The sequence below is a fragment of the Pseudophryne corroboree genome, chromosome 2 (assembly GCF_028390025.1).
Source record: "Pseudophryne corroboree isolate aPseCor3 chromosome 2, aPseCor3.hap2, whole genome shotgun sequence".
NCBI classification, from domain to species: domain Eukaryota; kingdom Metazoa; phylum Chordata; class Amphibia; order Anura; family Myobatrachidae; genus Pseudophryne; species Pseudophryne corroboree.
In genome coordinates this window covers 848,874,508-848,887,334 of record NC_086445.1, presented here as the reverse complement: position 1 = coordinate 848,887,334, position 12,827 = coordinate 848,874,508, and positions in this window count along the sequence as shown.

The following is a 12,827-nucleotide window of genomic DNA, read 5'->3' as shown; positions in this document are numbered from 1 at the left end:
TTGGCTTTGTAATGTGCATGCACAAAGAGGGGTGTGGGTATATCATCTTGGAGAGCATGATTATAAGAGGACCTGCCCCACTTCCTTCTCAGCACATCTGGATACAACAAAGCTGAAGTCAATTAAAATAAACAACTAATGATATCAAAAAGGGACTCAAAACTGCAGAATGACACTAACAAGAAAGTCATCTATTTACTAAATGTTTAACAAGTGCAGCAAGTTAAAACAGATTTATGCGGAAAACCCCTTAAGTTGACACATTTGGAATTGTGAAACTGCTCTAAGCTGTCAAATCTGAAACTAATACAGTACAAACATGATTCATACAGAATCTTTTGCTGGTTATAACATTGTGAGGGGTATTCAATTAGCTGCGATAACCCATTTTTGCGTCAAGAATGTGAAAATGTGCCTTTTTTTCGTAACCTGCAATATCGCATCTATCCAATTACTCGCATGCGATAACTCTCTATAGGGTTTATCGCAACATTTCTCAAGATCCCTATTTTTGGTTAAATATATTGGGACTTGGTGTAAGCCCCTTGGAGACCCCCTTAATGACTAATTAGGCACTTTGCAGTTTTTAATTACTTTTAATTAGCAAATAATAAGATGTCAGTTTTAGGGGTATATTCAATTGAAGTCGAAAGCTGCCGTCTGTCGAAAAGACGTCAGTTTTCGACTTTTTTAGGTCGGAAGGGGTTCCGACCTATTCAATCTAACCCCAAATTATTCGTCAAGTCGAGAATTTCAACTTGTCGAAAAGCACACGGATCGGCGGAATAGCTGCCGATCTGCGTGCTTGTGTCCAAAACGGCTTTGGCCCCCTTTTCGACCATCTCAATTCGACTTTACAAAAAGTCAAAGTGAGATGCGGAAGCAGAGATGGGGAGAGCCGTGGGCAGACGGGGAGAGCAGCGCCAGAGGATGTGTCACAGCCGCCACTCACAGCAGCATTCACCCGGCTCCAGCAAGCGAGGTCTTGCTTACTGGAGCCAGGTGGACGCTGCCGTGAGCGGAGGCTATGATGAGGGAGCAGAGACGAAGGAGAGGCAGAGACGGGAGGGGGGGGGGAGTCACGGGCAGACGGGGGAGAGCAGCGCTACAGCAGCGGCTGTATAGCGTGGCTCTACCCTGTCTGGTAGTTGTTGCAAGGTTTTTAAAAGTGCCTTCAAGTGACCATAATATATACTTATACCCTCAAATTTAATGAGAGCTTGCTGTTTACCATTTTCAAGTGTTTTTTTAATACATCTTGCAGCCATTTAACACATTCTAAGTTCCCAAAATATTTTTATTATGCCCTCTGATATTCTTGTATATTGTTATCGTATGTCCCTTTGGGCCTAATTCAAGGTTGATTGCAAAACAACATTTTCCTCTAATGGGCAAAACCATGTGCACTGCAGGTGGGACAGATATAACATGTGCAGAGAGAGTTAGATAATTAGGCCCTTTGGCATTTTTGGGGGCACACACTGATTCCCCCATTCTTACCTGTACTCTTTTACTGGTTAATACATCACAGGTCACCCGTTTTCATTATTTTCTAATAGGATAGGTCAAAAAAGGGAAAAGCGCATTACGGCAATAAGCGGTTTTCCAGGTGAGAAGTGCGATAACTTTTTCCCACGATCATGTAACAGCGGTTAATTCGATACCCCCTATTTCTGTGGGACCACAGGTGTTATGATTCCAGCACTCTGGTCTGAGGAGGTCCTATTGCAAGGACCGGAGCACTGGAACGTAATGCTGGGGAAGGAAGCGGGAATAGAAAGTAGCCCCTGGCGCCCTAACTCCGTTGTCTCGCCCGTGCTGTCAGAAATCCCCTGCGAGACTATGGTTGCTTGAGCCCATGGCAGCCGCGTTTGAAGGGCGGATTATGTCTGCCCAACTCCGATGCCCCCTCAGGTCTTAATGGGAGACAAAGGGAAATCCGAGACAGGGTGATAACAAGGGGCCCTCTGACTAAACAACCAGGCCAGGGGCTACAAGCTAACTGACAAAAGCTGAGGTATGTGCGGAAACCCGCCAGGGAAAAGGACAACCAAAATCCACTAGTCCGTTACTCCTACCCAGCACCGCTGGATACCAGAGTGGATCTGTGGGAGCGGAATCCTCCGCAAAAACTCCGAAACACAAATAATAAATAATAAATGATAAAGCGGCCAAGCCGCAACACACGGCTATGCCGTGACTCACGAACACCACTGGATGTTCAAAGGTGCTCAGTCAGGACTCCAGGAACAGATGACGACTTCCGAGTACAGGACAACTGAGAACAGGAACGACCGGATACAGCAGGACTGGAAACACTCTCAGCAAACAGATACAGCATGCAAGAAGCTATTACCGGCGTCTGTGAGAAGCCCAGGAAGTGTATTTAACAGGGAGTCCTCCAATCAGCTGTTTAGAGGCTGATTGGATTAGATGCCATACAGCTGCCTAGCTGCATGGCCAGGAAACAGGTGTCCTATTAATTAAAATGGACCCAGCAACGGGGAACGCGGTCCGTCAGTGGCGTCCCCGTTGCTAGGGTCCGTGCGGCTCCGTGCGCCCGGCGTCTAGCGTTGCCAGGGAGCCGGCGGCTGTACGCGCACAGCGTCCCTGGTTGCTAGGCGCCGGGCCGCACCGACGAGCGGACCCCGGCGCCTAACAGTACCCCCCCCCTTGAGGAGGGGTCAAGGAACCCCTAAAGCCAGGTTTCCGAGGAAATTCCCGAAAAAATGCCCTCTTGAGCCTCGGGGCATGGAGATCCTTATCCAGGACCCAAGACCTTTCCTCTGGACCATAGCCTCTCCAGTGCACCAGAAAATAAAGCCGACCCCGGGACAATTTGGAATCGAGAACCTTCTCCACCAAGAACTCCTGATGACCCTGTACATCTACTGGTGATTTCCCCTGAGAGATCTTCCGAGGAAATCTACTGGAAGAAACGTATGGTTTCAACAGGGAGCAATGGAACGTATTTCCGATCCGGAGAGCTCTTGGTAAACGTAACCGGAAAGCAACTGGATTGATTTTTTTAATAATATGAAATGGTCCAATAAATTTGGGGCCCAATCTAGCTGAGGTTTGTCGAAGTTTAATGTTACGAGTCGACAACCATACCCTATCTCCCACCTTAAAAGTGCAAGGACGCCGGAGCCTGTCAGAAAAATTTTTCTCTCGAAATGCCGCTTTTCTGAGAGCAAGGTGCACTTTTTTCCAAATGACTCTGAGATGAGAGGTTAAGGTTAGCGAGGAAACAGAGGAATGTTGAAAAAAAGAATTAGCTCTGGGGTGAAAACCAAAAACTGAAAAGAATGGAGACACATTAGTGGAGGAATGACAAGAATTGTTGTAAGCAAACTCCGCCAAAGGAAGAAACTCGGACCAATCATTCTGGAGTTTGGCTGAGTACAAACGCAAATACTGTTTTAATGATTGATTAACTCGCTCGGTCTGCCCGTTGGATTGGGGATGGTAGCCGGATGTTAAAGACAATTTCATCTTTAATGAGGCACAAAAAGACTTCCAGAATTGTGCAATGAATTGTGGACCCCGATCAGAAACAATATCAGTGGGCAACCCATGAAGTCTGAAAACATGGCGGAGAAACAAAACTGCCAATCCCTGGGCAGATGGCACTCGGGGAAGAGCAATGAAATGGGCCATCTTGCTAAAACGGTCCACTACCACCCATATGACTCGGAATCCGGCTGACAGAGGGAGGTCTACCACAAAATCCATGGAAATATGAGACCATGGCCTGAGAGGAACATTTAAGGGCATAAGTTGCCCGATAGGCAAGGAACGGGGAACCTTATGCTGTGCACAGACCTGACAAGAAAAAACAAACTCCTTAATGTCTTTAGAAAGACCAGGCCACCATACTGAGCGGGAGACTAATTCCAAAGTCTTAGAGATCCCCGGATGCCCGGCAACTTTGCTATCATGAAACTCAGTCAAAACAGTAGCTCTCAAAAACTCAGGGACGTAAAGACGACCAGCAGGAGTATTTCCAGGAGCTTGATGTTGAAGCTGCTTTAACTGGGTAAATAAATCTTGTGTGAGGCCTGCCCAAATGACTGAAGACGGAAGTATGGGAGTAACAGGACTGTTATTATGAACTGGAAGAAAACTGCGTGACAGGGCATCCGCCGTGGTATTCTTGGAACCTGGCCTAAAGGTGATAATAAACTTGAAACGAGTAAAAAATAAAGCCCAACGAGCCTGCCGGGCATTCAGCCGCTTAGCTGATTCGATGTACTGAAGATTTTTGTGGTCAGTCAATACTGAAATGGTATGTGTTGCTCCCTCAAGCCAATGCCTCCACTCCTCGAAAGCCCATTTAATAGCCAGTAACTCCCGGTTACCAACATCGTAGTTGGATTCAGCGGATGAGAATTTCCTGGACATAAAGGCACAAGGATGTAGTTCTAGAGAGTCTGGATCCTTCTGAGATAGGATAGCCCCCACTCCAACCTCCGAGGCATCAACCTCAACAATGAAGGGCAATTCAGGGTTGGGATGTCTGAGGACTGGGGCTGAGACAAAAGCTTGTTTCAAGGCCTGAAAGGATAACTCAGCTTCACGTGACCAGTTGGTAGGATCCGCTCCCTTCTTAGTCAGTGCCACAATGGGAGCAACCAGGTCGGAAAAAGCATGAATAAATCTTCTATAATAATTCGCAAACCCTAAAAAGCGCTGAATTGCTTTTAAGTTGGTGGGTTGCGCCCAACTAAGGATGGCTTGGAGCTTCTTAGGTTCCATACAGAATCCCCGAGGGGAAATAATGTACCCTAAAAAGGATACCTCCGTGACATGAAACTCACACTTCTCCAGCTTGGCATAGAGGTGATTTTCACGTAATTTTTTAAGAACCTGACGCACCTGGGTAAGATGTTGTTCAATAGAGTCAGAATAGATCAGGATGTCGTCTAAGTAAACGACCACGAATCTTCCTAGAAAATCACGGAGCACATCGTTAATGAGATCCTGGAAAACTGCCGGAGCGTTAGACAAGCCGAACGGCATCACCAGATACTCGTAGTGACCCGACTGAGTACTGAACGCCGTCTTCCATTCATCTCCCGACTTGATTCGGATGAGGTTATACGCTCCCCTCAGGTCAATTTTAGAAAAAATCACAGCCGAACGCAGCTGATCAAAGAGGACAGAAATCAGCGGCAGAGGGTAAGTATTTTTAACTGAGATCTTATTCAGGGCTCTAAAGTCAATGCAAGGTCTGAGTGATCCATCTTTCTTCTCCACAAAGAAGAAGCCTGCACTTAAAGGGGATTTAGATGGCCTGATAAATCCTTTCCCTAGGCTCTCCTTAACATACTCATTCATGGCCGCAGTTTCTGGCCCGGACAATGCATATAACCTTCCCTTTGGCAATGTGGCACCAGGAATTAGCTCAATAGCACAATCATAAGGCCGATGGGGAGGCAGAATGTCCGCATTGCCCTTGGAAAATACATCAACAAAGTCCTGGTATTCCACGGGAATGGGTTCGGGAATGGCAGCAGCTATTCTGACGGGAAATGTAATACATTCCTTATTACAGATGGTACCCCATTGTGAGATCTCCCCCGACTGCCAATCAATGATGGGATTATGAAAGGCCAGCCAAGGGTGACCCAGAACCACTGGAACTGCTGGGCAATGGGTAAGGAAAAACTCAATTTTTTCGGAATGAAGAGCTCCTACCGTAAGTAGTACAGGGGGTGTACAGAGGGAAATAACCCCATTGGACAAGGGACTCCCATCTAAACCATGCATGGTGATACACCTACCCAAAGCTAACTGAGGAATACCCAAGGCCTTGGCCCACGTTAAGTCCATAAAGTTCCCTGCAGCTCCACTGTCAACAAAAGCCGACACCGAAGAACTGAGGCTGCCAAAGGAAACTTTAGCTGGGACAAAAAGGGAGTTATTCGAGGAGATAAGCTGCAGACCAAAGTGAACCCCCTCACAATTCACTTGGTCGAGGCGTTTCCCGACTTATTCGGACAATTACGGGCAAAATGTCCCTTACCCCCACAGTACAAACAAAGACCAGAGTTTTGCCTTCTGGCTCTTTCTTCTGGAGACAGCCGGGAGAGACCCATCTGCATGGGCTCCTCTATGTCCTCAGGAATGGAAAATACACATGGAGTAGACCTGACAGGTGCTCCTTTTTCAGCCCTCCGCTCTCTGAGACGACGATCAATCTTAATAGAAAGCTCCATGAGTTTATCGAGAGTCTCAGGAGCGGGATACTGAAGGAGACTGTCTTTTATAGACTCAGATAAGCCGAGGCGAAACTGACTGCGCAGGGCTGGGTCATTCCAGCCACAGTCGTTCGACCAATGGCGAAACTCCGTAGAATAAACCTCTGCAGGATTTCTACCCTGTCTGAGAGCGCGTAACTGACTCTCAGCGGATGCCTCTCTATCAGGGTCATCATACAAGAGCCCTAAAGACCCCAGAAAGGCGTCTACTGACAACAATGCCAGATCCTCTGCTTTTAAACCAAAAGCCCAGGTCTGAGGATCCCCCTGGAGCAAAGAAATAATAATTCCGACCCGCTGAGATTCAGTACCTGAGGAGATTGGTCTTAAACGAAAATAAAGTTTACAGGACTCTTTAAAATTAAAAAACTCCTTCCTATCACCAGAAAAGCGGTCAGGCAAGTGCATTTTTGGTTCAGGGACTACCCTCGGGGAAGTTCGTAAAAGATCTTCCTGCGACTTCACCCGAAGGGAAAGATCCTGAACCATCTGAGTAAGTTCTTGAATCTGGCTAACTAGGAGCTGGCCAGGATTTGGCCCTAAACCAGTGGGATTCATGAGGCCGATAAATCTTACAAAACTGAATAAGGAAAAAATCAAACCCTGTGTAATTTTAAGTTTGGGTGTGGCCGGTAATAATGTTATGATTCCAGCACTCTGGTCTGAGGAGGTCCTATTGCAAGGACTGGAGCACTGGAACGTAATGCTGGGGAAGGAAGCGGGAATAGAAAGTAGCCCCTGGCGCCCTAACTCCGTTGTCTCGCCCGTGCTGTCAGAAATCCCCTGCGAGACTATGGTTGCTTGAGCCCATGGCAGCCGCGTTTGAAGGGCGGATTATGTCTGCCCAACTCCGATGCCCCCTCAGGTCTTAATGGGAGACAAAGGGAAATCCGAGACAGGGTGATAACAAGGGGCCCTCTGACTAAACAACCAGGCCAGGGGCTACAAGCTAACTGACAAAAGCTGAGGTATGTGCGGAAACCCGCCAGGGAAAAGGACAACCAAAATCCACTAGTCCGTTACTCCTACCCAGCACCGCTGGATACCAGAGTGGATCTGTGGGAGCGGAATCCTCCGCAAAAACTCCGAAACACAAATAATAAATAATAAATGATAAAGCGGCCAAGCCGCAACACACGGCTATGCCGTGACTCACGAACACCACTGGATGTTCAAAGGTGCTCAGTCAGGACTCCAGGAACAGATGACGACTTCCGAGTACAGGACAACTGAGAACAGGAACGACCGGATACAGCAGGACTGGAAACACTCTCAGCAAACAGATACAGCATGCAAGAAGCTATTACCGGCGTCTGTGAGAAGCCCAGGAAGTGTATTTAACAGGGAGTCCTCCAATCAGCTGTTTAGAGGCTGATTGGATTAGATGCCATACAGCTGCCTAGCTGCATGGCCAGGAAACAGGTGTCCTATTAATTAAAATGGACCCAGCAACGGGGAACGCGGTCCGTCAGTGGCGTCCCCGTTGCTAGGGTCCGTGCGGCTCCGTGCGCCCGGCGTCTAGCGTTGCCAGGGAGCCGGCGGCTGTACGCGCACGGCGTCCCTGGTTGCTAGGCGCCGGGCCGCACCGACGAGCGGACCCCGGCGCCTAACAACAGGTGACTGCAGATTGTTTTTGTTGTTTTATGTTAATAAGGTGGAGTAACAGCAACGTGTTCAATTGGTTCATTCCTCTGAAAACAATACCACTATAACTAGTGTTGGCAAGATGTGTTGAAATGACAAGTATACTGTATACAGTATATCCCCAGTTGCTTAAAATATGACACATGCAAATAAACACACACACACACACACACACACACACACACACACACACACACACACACACACACACACATTATATATCTGTCAATGTTTAATTTTTTTTGTTATTATTGTATTTAAAAAGGTATTACTAAGGATGGGAATCTTTGTTTGTTTTATGCCCCACTTGATGGTGACACCTGTTGGTGAATTTGCTTATAAGACTGCACACATATATTTACTTTATATTGTACAGTTTGGTCAGTTCAACCATTATATCTGGTTCTAGTTAATCATATCCAATTTAAAATTACATTTATTTCTATCACTTTTGACCAGGTATGACCAGATATGGTATATAACAGTATTACAGAAAAAAGAGAAAGATATTTATCCATGTCCAGGGTGCTATAACATGAATATAACTACACGCAAACAAATACATGAAAAAAAAAGAATCAAATACATCCGTTTTGTGTGGAAGATAACTGGTGGATCTTGCTGTTCTTCAATCCAAATGAAAAAGTTCAATGTAGATTCACAGTTTTCAAACTCATTCAAGATGACTCTTCCAGGCTCATACAAAAAAGGAAAAACACAAAGAACAGCATATGTGTAGATCGACTTCTGAGAAGATGAAGCAAAAAAACCTTGATACAGTATATCCAACAAAGAAAGGCGTACCCCACTCACACAGATTAAATGCAGTATAAACACATAAAGGTATCTTTGGATGAAAAATACTTTATACACTCGATTTTTGGCTACATCAACCGTATCTTCAAATTCTAGGATAGTCCGTTCAGAATAATTTAGTGTACCAGACACTCACACAGGGATTCAACTGGAAACTCTCATAAAGGTATCTTTATCACAAGTATGGATAACCAAGATGTGTACCACAACTCACATGAGACACAGAATGTTGAATCTCATCAAGGTATCTTTAGTGTAGTCAAATTTGGATGCAGTAATAATCCTTAGGGACAGGTAGTGTTTGTACAAAACCACCAGAAAAATGGGAAGTATATTGCAAAAAATTCAAATATTTTATTATTACAGTCCAAAGCATGTACAGAATCCACAACATCCAAATAAAAATACAAAAAATCATAAAAAGTTTAAAAATACAAAAAATAAATAATAAAAATATTTTTTCCTTTGAAGCTACTCATAGTGCAATAATCGACGTGTTTCGGTCAAAACAGACCTTTATCAAGACATATCTGCACTGAGAGAAGCCCTAGTATTTATAATACAGATAACCAATCAGGGAGTAGCAGGAAATTACATCAATAATTTAACCTTAAAGTTAACAATCCATTAAAACATGAGTATAATTTCACACAATCCACATAAGAATAAATATAACTGTATGTATTCAAAAATACATTAAGAGGCATAAAAAACAGTAATGTTTTTGTTACAAGAAATTTCGATTAAAAAAAGTGAAGCATCATGGGGGATGTAGTATTTTACAAAGACCCATTAGCCCATATATGGTGGTTCTGCCAGAAATCGAACAAACAAACAAAACTACAGGGGAAGGCATTATGGGAGATGTAGTATTCAGCATACTGTAGATCATATTTGGCCATATATGAAAGTTCCGCCGGAAATTAGGTAATCAAGCGGTGCTAGATGTAAACCTGTCCTCTGGAGAATAGTATATTTACACTGATGATTCCGTGTGTCCGTCTCATCACCGGAAGTGATGTCGCGCTTTCGACTGCCGCCGCAGAGAATCATGGGAACTCGGTGCGCCATGGAGATCGAATTTACAGTGGAAGGCGTCATAGTGGATGTACCTTTACCAGTGCCGACTCTGTAACAACTTTAAAGAGCCGTTCTCAGTAATAAAGAATAAAATACTTTCTTGTTGCTGTTCTTATCCATCTTAAAGAGAAATAAAGGTTCAGTACAAGTACGGCATAATTTATTATATAAAACCATAAATGCACATAACACCTGTAAGGACATATACAAAAATGAATAAAAAGTAAAAAATAAAAAATGAATAAAAATGAGAAGGAAACAAATTTGAAGGAACCACTTCAATTCAAAATCACAATTAAGACCATGGGGATTTAGAGTGTTATAGGAATAGATGCAATTCATCTCGGATATGGCAAATTGAGATGTCAAATCTTTATTCCTCAGATTTCCCTTGATCTGCTTAATCCCATAAAAGCCCATTATTTCTGATACTGAACAATTATGTTTTGTCTTAAAATGTAATGAAAGGGAATGTGTTTGTAAACCCTTTCTAATATTTCTTATATGTTCACCAAGGCGAACCTTGAGAGCTCGAGTGGTCCGTCCTATATAAAACAAATTGCAAGTACATTTGATCGCATAAACCACATTTTTACTGTCGCATGTGATAAAATCTTTAATGATAGCTGTCTTATCATTGATCATGACTTTTTCTATCTTACTAGACCCTTCACTTTTGATATTCCTCCAGCCTATACCATTGCCGCACCTAAAAAAAACCTTTTGAGAGAACTCTGGATGTCAGCTATACAGTAGGTAGGGTACTAGAAATGAATTTATCCCTTAAATTAGGGGCTTTTCGATATATATGTGAATTAGCCTCTCTGGAACGAGAGTGCCAATTATGGGGTCTTTTTTTAAAAAGCCCCCAATGATTATTCAACACCCTTTCAATATCTCTGTGTTGGGAATTATATTGGGTTATGAATACCCATTCCAATTTTTTGTCATCTTCCTTACTGATTTTGTCCTTGAAGAGTTCATTACATTCAAGTGTTTCAACTTCTGATCTGGCTTTATCAATTCTAACTTTATTGTAACCACAGGCCAGGAATTTTTTGCTCATTTCGTTCGCTTGAAGTTTAAAGACCTCATTCTCTGTGCATTTCCTTTTTAATCTTTTTAGTTGCCCTGTCGGTATGGAATTGAGCCAACTATTATAATGGCAACTATTTGCCATAATATAACTCCCAGGATCAGTTGGCTTACAATAAGTTTTAGTGTGTATTTGTCTATCCTTGACATATACAGTGATGTCAAGGAAATTAATGGTTTCCATACTCTTTTCAAAGGAAAGGACAATGTTTTTATTATTCTCATTGAGCAAGGCACATAAACTCTCCAGAGAAGTCATATATCCCCTCCACAGAAAAAAATATCATCTATATATCTAGCATAGGACACCAGATTCACTCTGTAAGGGTTGTTAGACCAAACTGTATTGAGTTCACACAAACCCATAAATCAGTTAGCATAACTAGGAGCGAATCTGGTGCCCATTGCTGTACCAGTTCTCTGCATATAGAATTGATCTCGAACAGGAAAAAATTGTTAAGTATAAAGAATATTCCCTCGATCACCATTTCACTCAGATCCTTATTAAGCTCTGACTTTTCCAAAAAATGTCTGACTGCCTCTACACCATCACCATTATTGATGATGGTGTAGAGAGAACTTACGTCTGCAGTAACCAGAACATCTCCTTTCTCCCATTTTATAGATTTTAAGAGTGAAAGAAAATCTTTAGCATCTTTAAGATGTGATCTGTTCTTTAAAACCATAGGTTGTAAAATATAATTGATACATTTTGACAAGTTTGAGGATAAAAATTGGACCCCTAATATAATGGGCCTACCTGGGGGATGGGTCAAACTTTTATGGACCTTAGGCAATATATAAATTACTGCGGTTATAGGGTAGTCTACCATGATAAACTTAGCCTCTTTAGAACTAATAGTGCCCCTTTTTTCATATTTCTCAATGAAGCTACTCAGTTTTGTCACAGTAGCATTAGTGGGATCGTTTCTAGTTTTCTTATATGTTTGAATGTCATTCAATTGTCTTAAGATTTCTTGTTCATAATCTACTGTATTCATCAAAACAACCCGTCCCCCCCTTATCTGTTGGTTTAATGACCACATTATCAAGTTTCTTTAGATCCTGCAAAGCTTTCCTTTCCTTTGATGTAAGATTATAGGATTTATTAGGTTTATTATGAAGTTGTTCTAGGTCCCCTAAAATTAAAGTTCTGAAAGTTTCAATAAAAGGTCCCTGTACATGTTTGGGGAATATGATTGACTTGGGTTTAAAAGGAGTGTTTGAAGGACCTACAATTTCAACAGGATCTTCTTTATTCGCAAATTTTTTTGTGGTTAGCTTCTGTATGTACCTTTGTACATCAAGGTATAGATCAAAGGGGTTAATCAAATTGGTTGGCGCATATTTTAAACCTTTCTTTAAGACCGAACTCTCATTCTCTGAGAGATTATATTTGTTTAAATTAAAAATTTTAACTGTAGAAATAGGTATATTTTGATTTTCTGAGGAGGTCTGCGGTGTGGCATCCTTATTCTTAGTTGATTTCTTTTTGCATGTGCGTTTACATTTGCCTTTATGTTTTTTTTTTATACCACCCCTTTTACCCCTCCGAACTCTGTTAACAGCTATATGTACTGATTGGGATATTGTCTTCTCGCTAAAAAACAATTCGGCCTACTGGTGTTAGCTAAATGTACATAGAGCACAAAGAAGGTGTGAGTATAAGACACACTTTACAAGGGGGCGAGAAGAAAGTCAGTAAATACAGCCTGGATGGTTACAGCTTTTCAATTCCAAGGTTATTTTTATCATGGCTGTGGAGCGTGTTACAACTCCGATGAGGAAAACAAACTGACTAAAACAACCTACGGTCAACTGCGCTACAAGACACAGGTGAAGTTGCACTACCTTAAACGATGTGGATTTCAGATACGTGAAATCTGTGGTTGTGAATGGAAGGTTATGCTAGAGTCTGATGAGGTTCTA